This window comes from Lygodium microphyllum, chromosome 6 (assembly GCF_053477565.2).
Source record: "Lygodium microphyllum isolate KBCC chromosome 6, Lygodium_microphyllum_v1.1.10, whole genome shotgun sequence".
Lineage (NCBI taxonomy): Eukaryota > Viridiplantae > Streptophyta > Polypodiopsida > Schizaeales > Lygodiaceae > Lygodium > Lygodium microphyllum.
The window spans coordinates 74,877,765-74,893,378 of NC_141140.1; positions in this window are offsets into that span (position 1 = coordinate 74,877,765).

Genomic DNA, 15,614 nt, shown 5'->3' on the forward strand with positions numbered 1-15,614 from the left:
TTGTACAAACTCATTATACTAATGAAAAGCTTCAAATTGAGTTAGATCTGGGTCATAATTGTTTTCTTTAGTTTGTTGTGTGATATCAATTGTTTTTATATGTCAAAGTTATTTTTCCAAGAGCAATTTTGATTTTCTTTGCTCACCATCACGTCTTGTGGTTCTAAAGTAGAATTTTCTTGCTTGGCACTGGGACTTTTAGCATTCTAATTACCTTTGCAAGTTTCTTCCTTCTTCCTATCCAATTGACACCCTAAGGCTTTTTCAATAGAGCATACAAATATATAAAAAGCACAAGAGCAATAGTAAGAAAGAAATAAGATAAAGGCATGTAGTAATAAAAGACTTCTAATATCCTTACAGTCAACAATCCAATTACCTTCATAACTTTCTTGTTTCTTCCAATCCAATTGACATGGAAAGCCAATTGCCATAGAGCATGAAATTATATAAAAAGAGCAAGAGCAATAGTAAGAAAGAAAGAAAACAAGAAGAAAGGCATGTAGCAACAATGAAAGTCTTAAAGACATCAATGTTCTTGATTAATAGGTCTCCTAATAAGCCATAAGATGACAAAATTCTAGAAAAGTTATAGTTATGATCACTTGTGTATATTTAGCTATGAAGTATCTATGCAAGTATCTAAGGACAAGTAGAGTAAGCTTGATCCTAGGTCCAAGAAGTATATCTTACTTGGATATGGGGAGTCAAGATAAATGGGCAACTACTTATGGGATCTTGAGTCTAAGGAGGCAATTTGTAGCTATGATGTCAATTTTAATGACAATAATATGCATAGAAGCCCATTAAACTTCTTGAGATCCATATGACATTATTTTAGGAGGATGAATAGCTATCATATTAGCATATGCAACCTATTCCACATGATCTAGGGCTTAGTTATCCAACTAATGCTAAGGTGAGGGTACAACAAGCAAGTGAATAGCCTCATGTTTTATAGGATAGATAGGTAGGACATCTAGAGGCTCCCATTGAGCCAATTTTTATTGGAGTCGACAAGGGTTTTTAGATCACCAAATAGTTGCAATTAATCTCATGTTACAAATTGTAATAAGCCTTCTTATTGTGCTAATGCAATGATTAGGGATAAGTGTAAGAAGGCTATGTAGTCAAATATGAATTATTTGGTGAAAAATGCTACTTGGAAGTTAATTCCTTTGCCTAAGGGCAAACACCCACTTACTATGAAGTGGATCTACAAGTTGAAGGTATCTTCGTCTGATGCATTACATAAGTACATTGCAAGATTGATGGCCAAGGGATTCAAGAAAGAGAAGGGAATTGACTTTAATGAGATCATGTTACCAATAGTTAAGAAAACCACCCTTAATACAATACTTGCATTGGTTGCCAATGAAGATATGGAGCTTGTTTAGATGGATGTAAAGACACCTTTCTTGCATGGTGTAGTGGGAGCTTTCGCTCAACCGCCAAGACCCACGGACCGCTTATTGTTTCAAGCGTTCCAAGCGAGCTCTAATGGCTATCTCTCACCTAGTCGACGCGCCGTCAATCCTACGAGTGTAGTGAGCTTACCTTAATGCCGATATGAATAGCCTCCTCCCTCGCACACTTCGGTAGCTCCACGATCCTAGATGCTAGCTCAAGCATCCTCAAGCCTCCTCCACCTCCAAGCTCCATCCTCCATAGCCGTGTGCGCAAGAAGAGAGAAGAGAAGAGAAGAGAAGAAGAGAAGAGGAGATGGTGAAGGGCTTCACCCTCTTGATCCCTCACTCTCACACACTCACTCCCTCTCACTCTCACACTCCCTCTCTCAAGAGCACACACAAGCAAGAAGATGAGAAGGAGAGAAGAAGAAGAAGACTCTTGTTGCTACACACCAAAAGAATGAGCTTTCATTCACTTTTTGAACTTTATATACAAGCCCTAAAATCCCATGGGCACCCATCCCTTTTTTACATGACCGGCCATTGTGGCAAGGTCCTTTTTTCCATTTCCCTCTTCTAGCCTTATGCCTCTTGGCTACACCTGTCTAGTATTTTACAATTGGCACAGGAGGGAGCGTGGTGCTCTTTTACAAAAGTTTTCCAAGTTTTTTGAGGTGCCTTTTCATTTAAAGTTGCACTTTTTTCCCCGGTTCATCTTTAGAGGCCGCCTGCGTGCCTTTGCTCTTTTTCCATCTTCTTTTGCTTTTTCCTTCATTTTTCTGCCATCTCGACTTGGGGTTAACATTACCCCCTCCTAAACGGGTGCCAGTCCCATGGCACTTTGGTGTTGGGGTGGTATAAGGGTGAGGGGCACATGTAAACTCAGTTGCTTGTGGAAGCTTAAGAATGATGTTTGTCGGAGCAGCTAACTGGATGTCATGGGTTGAGGAGGGCCTCCGAAGTTGGTGGTTTGGTGCTTTTGGGGTGGCTGAAGGAGAAGGTGCGGTGCTCTACCTAAGGGGAGTGTCTACCTTATTGTGTTAGTGCAGTGTGCTCGTGCTAGTGGAATGGGGAGGTGGGTCTAACCGCAGGCAAGCCTGGGTGATGTTCCACTCTTGAGGACCCCATTGGTGCAAAGGGAGGTGTGGTGCAAGTAGCTTAGGGTGATAGGTCTAACCATAGGTGAGTGTTACCTCCCTAGGTATGTCCTGCCCTTGATGGGCCCTAAGCATGAAGTGGGGGAGCAAAAAAGGGCTAAGGGGTTAGGAGCGAAGCCAGCCGACTGAAACCACCGGGCACGCCTAACTTGAGAACCCCTAGGTGCAGTGATCATGCTTTTTGTGGTGATAAGTGCTTCTACAAGTGGGTGATGTTGACCAGTCAGTTTTTTTTTTTTAAATTGTAGTGGAATGAATGACAGCTAGGCCTAATTCTCTTCGTCTGAATGAGGGGGGGAAGGAGGGTGGATGGATTTGCGCAAAAATTGGTGGCTTTGCATGTACCCTTCCAGGTTCACGCGGATGTGGAGAGAGGTGGTGGAAAGGAAGGGGTGATTACACCTATGCTATGTTCTCTAGCACAGCATGCTGATTCGATGCATCAGGGAGTTGTAGCGCTGGCTGGAGAAGAGCACATGTACTAGCTTTGCTTGTAACCTAGCTTCTACATCGGGGATGTCTTGGATGCTCATGCCGTCATTGGTGAGCACCTCCTCCCTTTTCATTTTTAGCATAGAATAGACATCCCTCTTCTGTTTTCTCTCCGTCTTTGGCTCCAATCCCAACGCCTTCTCCACCAAGGCTGGATCTAGATGGACCTGCACGTGCTTGGCACTTTCTCCTCTACCCACCATCACTGTGCCACATTCTTGGTATGGGTCGTATGATCTGAGGAACTCCACACACTTCAGGTGGTCCGACTCCTGTGAGAATTTTTCAAGGTACTTGGTGAGGTTACATTGCTCGACCACCCTCTTAGCTGCTTCCTCCCTAGCCACCACAACTTTTATGTTGTGGATGGTTCGAAACTTAAGCTAGCTGAAGGCACGGTTTTCTAGGTAGATGCGATATTGCTCTCTTTCCTCATCTGTAAATGGGAGTCGGTGGGCGTGGTCTTGCTGCAACATCTTTTGTTCTTATCATAAACTGTAATTTTCATTAGTGCTTGCGACATAATAATTTGTTGAAAAAGAAAAACTCTATGCTTTTGAATGAATTCATTAAGATCCAATGTAGATTCTCCTTTTCAGACTTTGACTTTTTGCCCTTTAAAATTTTCATGCCCTTTTCCTACCCCATCCGTTTTTCATAATATATGTCTATGTGTTTCACTGACTTTGATTTGATTTACTGATTCTGATTTGATTCACCTTACCCCCTCCCCTTCCAGCTTGAGAAGAATCCTTCTTAGGATTTAGGGTCAGAAGGTTAAGGGCTTTCGGCATGGAGGTGTAGGGGTTACTTGTGAAGGAGCCAAGTATAGAAATTGGGATTGTATTCCAAATGAGCTTCGCAGTCTAGATCAAAGGGCCGAATCCCCATGTACGTGATGTATGTGAGAACATCTGTTAGGAAGTCACCACAGTTGACACGCTAGCAATGTGTAACTCTTCCTCAGTCAACAAGCGATCGAGGTAAGGGTGTCCTTTGATGTGCTCTTCCATGGGTCGACCACGAAGAGTGGTTAACACTCTATACGAGGTTGGTGCAACGTAAGTGGGGTCATACTCTGTTGTTTTGATAGCGCGGCGCTGCTTAGCGTTGGTCATTATTCGGCATCCTTCAACTTCCCATTGCAACCTAAGAGTGTATCAATGCTTTAAGAACTAGGATTCCATCTCAGCAAGTCTTGATAGCTCTATAACTTCTTGGTGTCAGTGATGGAAAAAGTGGTTTGCTGATCATACGACGTGATGAGGCGTTGTTTGATTGCTTGCTCTTTGGAGATCTCACTGCTGAGCAATTCAGCCAGCGGAGGTAGCGGCTTTTGCAAACACGAATTTAAATGTTTCCCAAGAACAAGGCATCGTTTGAACTTCGATTGCAAAGGATTCGTCCAATAGGCCTAAGTCCAGTCGATCGTAGCTCAGAGCTAGTGACACAAAAGTGGCGTCCAGTCGCTTAATGCAATCCACCACGTCATCCCCTGTTTCTTCAGCTAAATCAGCTGCTAGTGTAAAAAAGGATTTCCTCTCGTAAGAGGGTCTAAGGCTTGCGGGTGGTTGGGGTTTGGTAGGACTTGAGCCTTTGGCAATGAAAAGTTATGGTTGTGAGTGTTCTTGAGCTTGCGAGTGGGTTGTTGGGACTATGGTTGGGTCAGCAGCAGCCTCGAGTGACGACTTGCTGCTTTCAAGAAGGATTTGGGAAGTTGGATCAGCTTTGGGGGGTGATGACTCTTGTGACGGTGGCTGTCACTTGGGTCGATAGGCTTGGGCAACTCTCTTGGGTTCACACATGGATAAACTTGATGGTTGCGGGTCAGGGAAGCTCTGCGGCTTGTGGTTTTGAGGTTTTACAATTTTTGGGATGATCAAGCTTGAGGCTGGCATACGAGTGGTGCCTTTGGCCGTGTGGGCCTTAGGTATCCATATCCAAGCATTGCCCTCATAGTAGCCTTGTGCATGCAATAGGGCTTTGGGGACCCATCTTTGATTGATTACGCATCTATTCTTGTAACTGCATTTGGGCCTCCTAGGTTTAGAGTTTCTGGTCTTATGAGGGTAGGAGCATCGAGTCCTAGGTGGCTGTTGCAGCTGTTTAGGCATCCATTGAAGGCGAGGCTATTGGGCCTTAGCTTTGGCTGCTATGGGTTGCGGTTTATGAAATTTTGGGAGTGGCGGCCGCGCACTACCCCCCTCCTTAGACTTGACTACATATGTTTCTATCAGTGGCTTTGTGGCCTGGGATGAGGTCGCATAGCCCTTGCTGAAAGTTGTCACAATGCGAACGTTGCCTATTGCGAGGTGGATGCGCTGCGACTCGTAATCAACATTGCAGTGAGCCTACTTTTTGAAAGTTTGCCCCAGCAACGACTCCGTGCCCACGTCTTTAGTGTCTGGCAACACGTAAAAAATCAGTGGTATAGTCATAGACTCGATAGAGACGGCGGCTCTGCGCTTGCCCAAAAGTGCGTATGAGTGGGCCCCATATGGGCTTAATTTGGCAGTGGTGGGTTGAAGTCGTGGTTTGCCAAGTTGGGTCCAATGATCGTGAGTTAAGACATTGCAATCTGCTCCCTCATTGATCAGGGCATTAAAAGCGCATGTTTGGTTGGCAGTGACCGTGATATGGAGGTATGCGGGCTCTACGGCTTCCTCATCCTCATGGTCGATTTCAGTGATTGTGGCTACTCATACTTTGACAGGCGGTTCTAACATCGGTGGCTCATGTAAAGGATGCATAGGAGGGTAGTACTTCTTGGCAGGACTGCCATTGAAGAAGCCTATTCCTTCACTGTCTAGGGTCTTAAGTTCGACATTGCATGTTCGACTAATTGCACGAACTTTGAAGGGTCCAAGACCTCTAAATTTCATTTTTTGCTTATGCCCCTTAACTGAGTAGAGGAGCACTAAGTCACCCTGTTAGAACTCGTGCTGCTTGACGTATCAACGCATGGGTGGCTAGAAGATGAGTCTCTGAGAGGCGTTTGAGTTCAACCAGGCATTGTGTCTATGCCTCCTTCCCTTCCCATCGTTCTTGAAGCGCTATTCTCAAGCTAGGAACAAAGAATTCTAATGGTAGAATCGCTTCTGTTCCATATGTCAACCTAAGGGGGGTTTGACCACCGACAGCTATTTTATAAGCTGTGCGGTAAGCCCAAAAAGCTGCCATCAGCTTGTTGTCCTAGTCGCTATATGAAGCAGAGACAACCTTGGTTAGGACATTGACAAGAATCTTATTCGTTGATTTGGCCTGGTCGTTTGCCTGAGGGTAGTATGGCGAGGATTTGCGATGGATGATGAGAAAGGAGAACAGGAGATGCGCGATCACTTCATTGATGAAGTGCGTGCCTTGGTCACTGACCAGTTCGATGGGGCAGCCGAATCGTGAAATCACTTGCTCCCATAAGAACTTAACAGTCGTTCTAGAGTCGTTTTTTCGTGTTGCTCTCGCTTCTACCCATTTCGTGAGGTAGTCCGTGGCCACAATGATGTACTTGGCCTGCAAATACTGTGCGGCAGGACTGATGGGTCCAATGAAGTCAATTCCCCATTTTTTGAAGGGTTGCCGAGCAATAACTGGGGTTAATTCCATTTGATCCTTGCGAATCAGAACCTTCATCCGTTGGCACTCGTCACAGTGCTTGACAAATCATGTTGCGCCGTGGAAAAGCGTGGGCCACCACAGTTGAGACTGCAGTACCTTTCGTGCTATCGTATCCCCGCTAAAGTGCCCTCCAGCAATGCCGTTGTGTGCCTCTGAGAACACATCGTGCATCTCATGCTCGCAAACACATCTACGCAGCAATCCATCTTGCCCTAGCCTATAGAGTTGGCCTGCAATTAGCTGATAGGGCTGGATCTTTAGGATTAATCGCCTAAGTCGGGCTTTTTCTATTGGTCGGTCAGGCAGTCCGTGCTCAAGCACTTGGACTATGTCATCTGCCCAATATGGTGTTAGATCAACCTTAAATAGATCTCTCTCATTGGAAAGGTTAAACAGATGGGCGTCGGGTAATTCATCAACAATACCTTGTCCAGCGGCTTCTCTGGTGGGAATGCGTGACATGTGATCAGCCACGTAATGTTGTTTTCCCTTCCATCCACCACGGAGAAGTCGAACTCTAGAAGCAGAAGGAGCCATCGAGCTATGTGTCCTGTAGCGCAAGGTTTGTTTACTAGATAGAGCAAGGCTTGATGGTCCACGAAGAAGGTAAAGGGCGTGGCCAAAAGATAATGCTGGAATTTCTTCTAAGCGAATACCATGGCTAATCCCTCTCTTTCTGTCGTCAAGTAGTTCATTTCCGTCTCAGTGAGTTGTTTGCTAGGAAAGCTCACTGGAAGTCTAAATTGTGTTCGCCAGGTTGGCACAACACTGCCCCCACGGCAAACTTAGAAGCATCGATATGCACGTGGAAAGTAATGGTCCAATTTGGGGCTCGTAGGATTGGTGTTGTGGTTAGAGCCTTCTTCAACTCTTTGTATGCCAGTTGGCATGCTTCAGTCCATTCGAAGACAATTAACAGCTTGTACAAGGTCTCTGGCGATCAACGCATAATTCAGTACAAACCGCCAATAGTATCCAGTATGGCCTAGGAAGCATTGAACTCCCTTATAGTTGTTTGGGGGTGGAAGGTCAACAATAACCCTGACCTTCGAGAAGTCAGTGGCAATGCCGTTCTTCGACACCACATGGCCTAGGATGCATCCATGCTTCACCCAAAACTGGCACTTTAAGGGGTTCAAGGAGAGACGATATAAGTGACACTGCTTGAAGACTGCTCGGAGTTTGTCTAGGTGTTTGATCCAGGTCAAGTGGACATAGAGGTCATCGACAAAGACTTCTAACTCCTTGCAAAGCATGTCCTTAAAGATGGTGCACATGAGGCATTGGAAAGTGGCAGGGACATTAGTCAACCCGAAGGGCATGACTATGTAAGCAAAGATGCCCCACTCAGTGGCGAAGGCAGTCTTATGCCTATCCGCAGGATGCACTTGCACATGGTTATACCCTGAGAAGCCATCCAGAAAACTATACAATTCCTTGCATGCCACTCTCTCAAGCATGTGCTCGGTGTATGGCAACTGATAGTTGTCCCTCTTGGTAGTAGCGTTCACCTTCTTGTAATTGACGCACACTCGGATTTTTCCATTCTTCTTCATCACGATGACTATGGGCGATACCCAGTCTGTGTGCTCAATTTCGTAAATGAATCCCGCTCTCATCAGCTTATCAATCTCTTCCTTGACAACATGAGAGTGTTTTGGATTCATAGGGTATGGTTGCTGCTTGACCGGCATTGCGTCTGGCATCATGGGTATGTTGTGAGTCACGACACTCGGATCTACCCCCTTAAGCTCTTCTAAGGACTAGGCAAACACGTCTATGTACTCTCGCAAGAGAGTGACAAGACTTGTTTCTTCTTCATCAATCAAGTCATCGGTAATGAAGACTAGTTGGGGTGTTTCCCCTTCTTGGGCTAGGTCCACCTCCTTGACCTTGGTTGGTCCCTTGATTGGTTCGCTCGTCTGCGCTTGACGTTTGGCACCTAACAGGACTACTACCCCTTGGTTGTTTTGCCTTTTCCTGCCTTAATCGCCTGCGTCTCAGGTGGATGGGTAGGACCCCCTTGGTGCGTCTGGTTGTGGGTGGCTTAGGGATTTCTGGATCACTATCCAAACTAACCTCTGATTCAGAGTCGAACCCTCCGTCTTCGCTAGAAGAGGTGGTCTCCCTTGGTGGGCGCAGTTTTGATGGTGATTCAGTCCTAAGTACTGATGTTGTTCCTGGCTGGGCTAGGCTTGCTTGTTCAAGGTCTATGGCTCCTACGTGTTCCAACCAGGCGCGATCACATTCCATGCGCATGACTCCTCGCTCCATCCTGAAGATACTCTTTTTATGCGGCTTGGAGTCTGCTCGTATTTGCTCTATTTCTTGTCCTTCAGTGTCGTATTCCACGGTATCTACCTCACCCTCACTTTCATCTCACTGAAGGATTGGTAGTCTTCGTATTCGTCATTAGAATCCTCTTCATCAGACTGCTCATCGTCTCCTAGGGCTTGGTATATCTCTTGTCATTGGTCAGGAACTAGGACCCAGTTATACATGAGGTTTAAGTCATGCACTCTGGTCCATTGACACTTGGATTCATCTAAGAGATCCTGGAGTGGTTTGAAATTTGCAGCTGGATTGCTAGCTAGCTTGTCCGTTAGGTATTCCAGTATCTCCTGGAGTTCCCTTTTGTTGGTTGGGACTTGGAAGTTGATGGGCTTCAGTTTCCCATGAAGGCTTCCTGCCATCATGCAGACTGGTACAGAGGGTGTGTCATTAGCCTTGCCGATTGTTTTGATGGCTTGCTCATATGCCTCATGATCTGAGAACGACAGGTTGATTGTAGCGAGGACATGCATCCAATCCCGCTCATCCTCTGGGCATGGGATATACTTGGTCAAGGGCCCATAGGACTTCTTGACCTGAGCATTACCCTTGAGCATAGTAGAGATGGCATCTAAGTTGACTGGTGAGGTCTTCCAGGTGTCCGTCTCTATTCTCACAGTGTCTGTCCTATTGCCAAGGAAGATCAAGCCGTTACCCCAATCTTCGATGACTCTAGCGTTGCGCATCCAGGGTCGGCCTAATAGGATGTCGTAGTCCACTCCCTTCATGACTATAAAGTCAACGGAGAACTGGACACCTACGATCTTCACTAGCCAATTCTTAAGCACCCTGAATGGCTCGACTCTCATACCGTTTGCTAGTGTGACATTAAACCTAGTAGTCTCAACAGGTGGGTTTCCCCAAGTCTGAAGCACTGCGTGGCTAAGCACAGTAACCCCACCTCCCGTGTCTATGATTCCCTTTCTCGTTGTGTCACCTAGGGCTATAACCGGTAAGACCGCATGCATCTCGGAACCTTCCCAAAAGGCATTGATGTGTAAGGATTTAGGCATAGAGTGCAGCGTCAGACTCGGTATTTGCGTCTCTGCGTCATGGTCATGAGAGTCTGCTGTGACCTGCTCTCGTGACCCTTCAACCCAATGCTTAAGATCTTGCCATAGGGTGGGATGCTGCCTAAGCAGATCTCCCAGGCTAAGTGTTACAGGGGTAGTCACCAACGTGGTCAGGAGATCGTTGGGTGCTCGACTCTCTCCTAACCTGGATTGTCCTGGCCAATGGCCGTGATTGATCTGTGGCCTTGTAGCATCAAGGCTTGGCCTTAGCGGCACTGCTTGTTGTGCAGTTGCTTCTCTCGACTTTGGTTGAGCAGGTGAGACCGGCGTGCCTATGTTGGAGAGATCATCGATCTCGTCCTCTATGATGGGCTCCGCGTCTTTTAGATGCTCTTGAGCTTCTTCACCCATTCCTTCACCTTTTCTATGGCCTCTAACTGTCGCTTCAGATGCGGGTATTCCCCTACCTTAGCACTTCCCTTTGTGGCTGTCTTAGGGGCTGAAGTCTCTGCCTCTGCATTAGAGACCTTCTTTCCAGTAGGCAGAGTTATAGCACTCTCCGTTTTTAGTGCGATTTTAGCTTCCGACCTCTTCCTCCTTCGTCTACGGCTCTTGTTTCCTATTGAGGCTGCATCGAGATTGCTAGGTCCTGGCAGAGAGATGCTGACCTGCTTCATTTGGGCACGGATCATGACCCGCAATGGGATAGGCGTGGCCTCCCCATCGAGGTTCTCGACACCAAACAGCCCCAATGGGACAGATGGCACGTTGGCTAAACTAGCAGATGGCTTCCGCTTTGGGCAATCAACGAAGAGATGAGTGATTCCGCACTCTGCACATCTTTGGTCAGCCTTGTCTCTATTTTGCTGCTCCCTTTTAGGGCAGCGTGAGGAGACATGTCCTGGGTGACCACAAGTCCAACAAATGATTGGATCCTGTGTCTACCCTCCTAGGCCTCTACCTCGCCCTCTTCACAATGCCATCACTGGCATTGGTCGATAATCCATAAGGACTGCATTGCTCTCGTCGTCATCATGCGAGACATAAGGGTATATGTAGGTCTCTTCTTCAGTTGGTTCTTCCACATAGTGGATAGGAGTGTCACTCGGTGGATGGGTTACGTAAGGACCAGGCAGTCTAGGAATGCCTGTAGGATTTATTTCCATCCTAGGAACAACCGACTTAATGTCGTTAGGTGCAGGGAGGGCCAATGGGGCTCCCCTTTCGAAAAATGGATGTGGCTTGTTCGCTAGGTAAGGCTGGCTGTATGGCTGTGAGTATAAAAGTCTTCTTGGCAATCTACAATGCACGACGTCATGACCAAACCTACCGTAGTTAGCGTAAGGTCTTGACCTAGGGTCTTGACACTCGGCTAGCAAGTGGTTTCCGCCACAGTACACGCATTGGACGTGTGGCCGTGTTGGTCATCTCAACATGTCTTGCAACTTGGTTAATTCCATCTTAACGTCAGCCAACAAGTCTTGGTTCGTCTCGGTGGTTTTCCCCTTATCCTAGGGTGATGGGACTAATCACTCACTCGAGGCTGACGCTCTCTCTGAATTTCACGAGTTGGTTTGCTCAGAGTTCGAGCTCCTAGAGCTTCGTTCCTTCAGATGATCATCGACTCGGATGGCTTCCTCAAAGACCCTAGCTAGCGCGTCTCGCTGCAAGCTCGAGTTGCCTGCCAAAGCCTTATATAGTTCCTCGTTCCGAATCCCACTAATGAATATAGTTGATACTGCTCTTTCAGTCGGTCACTCTCTAGTAGGGATTCTCTTGAAGAGACTCCTCACATGGGTCATGTAATCGCGAATGTCCTCCTTCTCTTTCTACTTGACGTTCATCAAGTGTACTAGTAGATTATCGGAGTATCCGGGCTCGGCAAATCTCTTAATGAAGAGATCCTTGAGGCCATCAAAGTTGGCTCGCTCTATGGTATCTAAGTTCGTATACCACATCCTACCCTTGTCGCCCAAGCAAAGCTTGAACGCTTGAGAGCGTTGAGTTAGGTCGTTGAGGCTGTTGGCTTCGCAGACTTGCTTGAACTGCTCAACAAAGCTTGGCAACAATAGGGATTTTAGATTGGCTTTTTGAGCCCTGGTTTGCTCCTAATCCTGCGACAACGATGTCGCTAGCGTCGTGGCACTTTGCTCTGCCATTGTGTTATCGAGTAGCTGCTTCATGAGAAGCTCACTCAGCGTTAAGTCTCCTTCTAGTGCTCTCTCATGGTCCGTTCCATTTTTGCCAGTCAGGTTTAGCACCCGCTGCACCTCTCGCAACTCCATGCCTTGCCTTTGGCTCCTAGCATGCTGATCCCTATTGTATTCAGCTATGCTTTGCAATGCTTTGCGGGCTAGCTTTCTCTCCTCTTCTAGATCTGCGATGATAGCATCTGCTGTCCTGCCGCGGTGCTCATACCAGGCATGAGCATCATAACTGTTGACCAGCTCTGCTGAATAGCATCTGGAAAGACTCCTAAGTTGATTTTCTCGTTAGATCTATGGTCTGAGCTTTCTTCTGCCATTGTCGAGTTCTTGTGCTTCACCAAGCTATCGATCAAGTTCAGTAGACTTGTCAAATCCACTTCGTCGACACCCCTTGCTTGGTCCTACTTTGTGCATTGATGGTTTGTCTATGTCTTGGGTCCTCTACTACTAGTGGGTTCCTTGAGTGGTTTATCTGGGTGAGTTCCTTTAGTTATTGAATACAATCCTCAATTTATGGCCACTCAATGTGTGTGTCTTTTCCTGTGCACTTGTGCTCAATCAGGCTTTTAGTTTCCTTAAGTGTACTTCAAGTGCAGAAATTCAGGGTGAGTGCAGCAATCAATTTCTAAGCGTCTTACGCACTCTTGTGTTGTTTCGGGCCTGGTAGGCTTATTGGTCAAATTTTTGGCCGTCTTGGCAGGGTTTAGGATTTCTCTAATATGTTGTCTCGTTCATTTTTTGTCCAATCAGGCTTTACAACTCAGCGGTTTGCATCTAAGTCTCTAGGTTTCGTAACTGCCTACTTCTAGCTGCTAAGCGGCTGCGCCCTACGATTTCACCTATTCCATGTGCCAGAATCAAGTTCTGAGCATCCTAAGGGATTTCGATAGTTTGCGCTGCTGAGTTCTAGTCAGGTCAGGTCAAATTTTTGAAAATTTGATAAAAATCTACACTTGGCTCAACTGGTCCGAATTGCAGGGTCCGAGTGGGTCACTCGGACGGGCCGAATTCCTGATTCAGACAGAGAAAACTCAGACGAAGTTACTTGGACGGGCCGAGGCACAGGGCCAAGGGCCGAATTCCTGACTCGGACAAAGCAGACTCGGACGAAGTTACTTGGATGGGCCGAGGCACTTGGGCCGAGGGCCGAATGTTGAACTCGGACGGGGGACCAAGGGCCGAATTATTAGCTCGGACGGGCCGAATGGTTTGGGCTGAATAATGGACTCGGACGGGTCGAATGGTTTAGGCTGAATAATGGACTCGGATGGGCCTAGGGCCGATTCTGGGACTCAGCCCAAAAAAGGCCACTCGAACGGGCCGAGTGCGGTGGCGCGACGACAGCAAAGGGATGATTTTGGTCGATTCGTGCAATTTAGGCAATCATAGTAATCAATAACCTCCAAATCCTGTCTAGGGGGATAGGGGAAGGGATTCATATACTTGAATAGAGCGGTAGACTCGTCGATGGTGCGATCAAATCGAATCATGGGATGGCTCTCTCTCTCTCTCTCTCTCTCTCTCTCTCTCTCTCTCTCTCTCTCTCTCTCTCTCTCTCTCTCTCTCTCTCTCTCCCCCCACTGAAATGGTCACAAATGAGCTCTCCCTTGGCCTGTTGGCTCTTATACCCCTTCCCGAGTATGGTGTTGGTGCCCCCAATCACTCACTTGCCGATCTTAGGCATCACAAGAGAGCTTTTTGCCATTTTTTGCACGATTTTTGCCTTGTTTTGCAACGGTAAACCCTACCCTTTTCCGGTTCGATTTCCTAATCCTAACCTACGCTAAATGCAACAAGAATCGAAAGCATAAAACTGAAATGATTTCTCCATGTTTTCCAATCCTCATACAAACAAAATACCTCAAAATACTTACTTTTTTTGAAGATCAAAACACCCAACTTCCTACCTATCTCAAGCTCCGTTTCGGGGATGAATCCCTTACTTCGATGCTCAATATGAGGCACGCAACTGCTCAAGCTTGAATCCGTTGTCCCGACAATGGAACCAAAATGTAGTGGGAGCTTTCGCTCAACTACCAAGACTCATGGACCGCTTATTGTTTCAAGTGTTCCAAGCAAGCTCTAATGGCTATCTCTCACCTGGCCGACGCACCGTCGATCCTACGAGTGTAATGAGCTTACCTTAATGCCGATATGAGTAGCCTCCTCCCTCGCACACTTTGGTAGCTCCACGATCCTAGATGCTAGCTCAAGCATCCTCAAGCCTCCTCCACCTCCAAGCTCCATCCTCCATAGCCGCACGCGCAAGAAGAGAGAAGAGAAGAGAAGAAGAGAAGAGGAGATGGTGAAGAGGTTCACCCTCTTGATCCCTCACTCTCACACACTCACTCCCTCACACTCTCACACTCCCTCTCTCAAGAGCACACACAAGCAAGAAGATGAGAAGGAGAGAAGAAGAAGAAGACTCTTGTTGCCACACACCAAAAGAATGAGATTTCATTCACTTTTTGAACTTTATATACAAGCCCTAAAATCCCATGGGCACCCATCCCTTTTTTACATGACCGCCGGCCATTGTGGCAAGGTCCTTTTTTCCATTTCCCTCTTCTAGCCTTATGCCTCTAGCCTACACCCATCTAGTATTTTACAATCGGCACAGGAGGGAGCCTGGCACTCTTTTACAAAAGTTTTCCAAGTTTTTTGAGGTGCCTTTTCATTTAAAGTTGCGCTTTTTGCCCCGGTTCATCTTTAGAGGCCGCTTGCGTATCTTTGCTCTTTTTCCATCTTCCTTTTGCTTTTTCCTTCATTTTTCCACCATCTCGACTTGGGGTTAACACATGGAGTCTAAGAGATCTCCTATAGCCTTTTGAAGGTTAGAGTATGTGCAGTAAAGGCACCTATGCCTATGCTACCCATGTATTGCTACACTGGCAATACCCACACACTTGTACATTGCAGCTGGCAAGTACCCATAACTGTTACTTCATTCTTTATTCTTTTAGTGACCTTTGGATAGGGGAAGGTTGATCACACATTTGACTATTGGAATTCTCACATCTTGAGTCTCTCTCTCTTGCTCCATTCGCCATAGTTCACTCCTCCATTACTTCCACTTCCTCATGCTCTCACTTGGGCTTCTCCCTTCAATTGGTATCAAAGCATTGGTTTGGGGAGCTTTTCCTTTAGTGTAATTCAACCCAGATTTGAAAATCTTTAGCTCTCATTTATGGTGGCCATGCCTTCTTCTTTCAAGGTATACACTTGATTACCCACTTCTTCCTATGGTTGTGTGGGATTTCTCCAGAACAAGCTTACTCAAGCATATTTAAGTGCTCCCCCAACCCCATTTTCTCTAACAAAGACAATAGCAGTAGCGTGATTTGTGTTTATTGTTATTCCCCCATTATTCATCCATACTACCTCATCTCC